Genomic DNA, 3,977 nt, shown 5'->3' with positions numbered 1-3,977 from the left:
ATGAACAGAAGATTGCCAGCTTTTTATTTTTCTAAGTAAAAATGAGGAAAACCTCCATCTTCTGTATTAGTACTCCCTATTAGAAATATAATACAAGCCCTAAGTGTTATTTTAAGTTTTCCAGAAGCTACATTTCATCTTTTTTTTTTTTTTTGGCCATGCCACGTGGCATGTGGAATCTTAGTTCCTTGACCAGGGATGGAACCCACACCCTCTGCACTGACAGCCTGGAATCTTAACAACTGGACCACCAGGGAAGACCCCCAGAAATCACGTTTTAAAAGGTAAAATAAATAAAGTTTTTGTTGTTTTGTTTAGTTGCTAAGTCGTATCCTACTCTTTTGTGACCCCACAAACTGTAACACACCAAGCTCCTCTGTCCATGGAATTTTCCAGGCAAGAATACTGGAGTGGGTTGCCATTTCCTTCTCCAAGGGGATCTTCCCAACCCAAGGATTGAACCTATGTCAACTGTGATGGCAAGTAAATTCTTTACCACTGAGCAACCAGGAAAAACCACAAATAAATAGATGAAATTAATTTTAATATACTAGATTTAACCTAATATATCCAAAATGTTATAATCTCAAAAATATTAATGCAATAGTTTACATTTTTTGTGCTATTTGAAAACCGGTGAGAATTTTGTACTGAAGCACATTTCAATTTGCAGTAGCTATATTTAAGTGCTTGAGAGCAGTGCAGTTCTTTCATATGCAGTTCTTTCCCGTTAGTCAGTAAAAGAGCCCTGTAATGTATACACACATTCACATATGATCATAATTGTTGAATTTTTCAGAGAAGACATTTAGATGAATTGAAAAATGAATTCCCTTGTTCTTATTGCTTTCTCTCTTTATTATGAAATGTCTTTGAGGACCATGCCAGTTCAAAGACTGATGTTTTAGAGCTAGACTCAGTTAGGGTGGAGAGAGTTGCATGGTGTTGGGACAGCCATGCCCACAGTCGAGTTGGCTCCTTCCTCCTTTCATTGCGTGGATATTGAGAGGCTCTGCTGTGCCAAGATGTGCTAGGTGCTGGGGAAAGTGGAAATCAGGTGGGTCCTCTGAGTCCATGGAGCTCCTGCTCTACCATGGTGTACCAAGTAGGACCCTGCGGGCAATGAGAGGGTGTATTGTCTGCAGAGAATCTGAAAACAATAAAACTGATTGAATGTCTGTCTGCATTTTATTATTACCATGTGCCCACAATTCTAAACCATGTCACTGATGAAGACATTCCTCCCTGAAAATCAAGTTGTTATTCTGAGTCCTACTGATATATTTGTAAGCTTCAAATCGGCATATTTTAATCACTTGTACACTAGTCGACATTATCACCCACCAGGGATTTATATCCCAGCACTCCCAGCTATACATTCAGCCCCTAACACACACCAAGCCAGACACAGTTACATGTGTTAGTTTTGAGAGTAAGTTCATAACAGTCCAGAATTGTTCAAGCTCACTTCCTGAGTACTTGTGTCTCTAGCCCCTTTGGTACAACATATGGCTGTGTTTAAACAATAGATTGAAAATAAACAATGATAGCCCAGTGATTAGGAAGCTGAAGAACCAGAACTTGAGTTGCTTCAATTCTGTCATTCTATGTGACCACTTGAAGCTTTTGTATTTAAAATTCAAAACAGTGAAACAGTGAACTGCAGAGTGTGGTAACTGCAAATTTTACTATTTAGTAAAATAGTATTATATATAGTATTATTATTTAGAAAAATTATGTTTTACCAAATTTGAATCATATATTTAACATTAAAGTTGATTCTTATTTTTAAAGTATTTTCTTATTTGTTTTTCAATTTTAATGTAATTAATGGGATGGAATTATTGCAACAGACTGCTATGTGGGTATGTTTTTTTATTTTCTTTATCTTTGCAAGGAAATATATTAAAGTCATTGGAAAGTATGGATCAAATACTCTTTTCCTTTTTTGTACTATAATATTTACTTTTACTGACATGATTACATATACAAAGTTCAATAAAGGAATATTTTTGCCATCCACATTTCTTATCTGGCCATTACCATTAGTATTACTCATTATGTTTCACGCTTATTGAAAATATTGTCATTTAACAAAGGTGGGTGTTAAACCATTATCTGTTCTGGGACTTGCCTTGTGGTCCAGTGGTAAAAGATACATCTTGCAATACAGGGGACAGGGTTTGATCCCTGGTCAGGGAATTAAGATCTCACATGCCTTGGGACAACTACATGCACCTCAACTATTGAGCCCACAAGTGGCAACAAATAAATAAATAAAAGCCCAAACCTGAGCACGCGAACTAGAGAGGAGTCCCCACTTCCCACAACTAGAGAAAGCCCACACACACAACAAAGAGCCCGTGTGCCGCAACTAAGACCCAACACAGCCAAATAAATCATTAAAAAAATTTTTTTTAAATTATCTAAGTATCAGATGAGCTAGGCAGGTCACTGGTGCTCTGAAGAAAGGAAACACGGGGTTAGGAGAACTCTAAAGAGGCAGACAAGAGGCAGGAGTGCTGGAAAGGTGAGAGAACAGACTTTATAGCACCCTGTGCGGGGAGTCAGCTCAGGCTTTTCCACAAATTGAAAGTGACTCAAGAAAAAGAAAAAAAAAAAAAAGACTCAGGACTGAGAAACTCAAAAGAGGAGAGTCAGATAGGTGAACGGGGTCAGAGCACGCTTGGCCTAGTGAAAGTCCAGTGTTTCTCTTGAGAGTAATGGGAAAAGCACTGATGGGTTTTAAGAAGGGAAGACGCACAATCAGTTTTGTGACTGAAAAACAACATCCTTCTAGCTTCAGGGAGGAGAATGGAATGGAAGGAGACATGCTGGGTTCAGGGACCAGAAAGGAGGCTGGACAGGTACCACGTTAAGAGATGATGGTGGTCTGGACTAGTGGGGCAGTGGTGGTGAGCATCTCTCTGAGAATCTTTTTAAGGATTTTTTTAAGAAATATTTTTTGGGGGGCTGTATTGCATCTTCGTTGCTGTGTGCAGGCTCTTCTCTGGTTGCCACGAGTGGGGACAACTCTCTAGTTGCGGTGCTGGAGCTTCTCACTGTGGTGGCTTTTCTTCTGATGGAGCATGGGCTCTAGGGCTTGGGGGCTTCAGTAGTTGCAGTTCCCGGGCTCTGGAACACAGGCTCAATAGCTGTGGTACATGGACTTAGTTGCTCCTCAGCACATGGGATCTTCCCAGACAGGAATCGAACCCATGTCTTCTGCACTGGCAGGTAGATTCTTATCATTGAGCCACCAGGGAAACCCCTGTCTGAGAATTTTACCGTCTACCTGCCACAGTCTGGATTAAACAGTTCAGTGGTGAGCCTGACATTGAACTCCTGTGGCCTGCAAGGTTTAGACTCTGGGATCCCTATTTGAAATAATTCAGGGCAGTCTGTGTGCACAGATAAATACCACATCTCAGTGGCAGCCTGGAGTTTTGGGGTTTGGGTTTCAAAATTTCACTTCCTTCCCTTGGCTCCCAGAGGAATCTGAGCACACTTATGTTAGACCACTGACTTTGATTCATTAATAAATATGTATTGAGTACCCACTGTGCGCCAGGCACTCTCCTAGGAACAGAGCAGGAAACAAAAATCTCTGCTCTCTTGGAGCTGGCAGTCTGGTGGAGGGGAGATGGGCAAAAAACAATTGAACAAATAAAATATTCTGAAATGTGGTGAGTGGTACAAAGCAAAGAGAAAGAATGAGGAGTTAGAATAATGCGAGCAAAAATTAAAGAGTCTAACAATACCAGACTTTGGACAAGATGTCCAGATGAAGAGGATCTCTTCTATGTTGTTGGTGGAAAAGTAAATTGGTACGGCTTGGAAATTTGACATCACCTTGTAAAACTTAGCATTCATATATATCAGATGCAGCCACCACACTTCCCATAAGATACCCGGGAGACCTTCCAGCACTTGAACACCAGGAACACATTTAGGATTGTTAACAGGAACACTCTTCA

The sequence above is a fragment of the Odocoileus virginianus genome, chromosome 9 (assembly GCF_023699985.2).
Source record: "Odocoileus virginianus isolate 20LAN1187 ecotype Illinois chromosome 9, Ovbor_1.2, whole genome shotgun sequence".
In the NCBI taxonomy this organism is placed as follows: Eukaryota; Metazoa; Chordata; class Mammalia; order Artiodactyla; family Cervidae; genus Odocoileus; species Odocoileus virginianus.
This window is presented reverse-complemented; position numbering follows the sequence as displayed.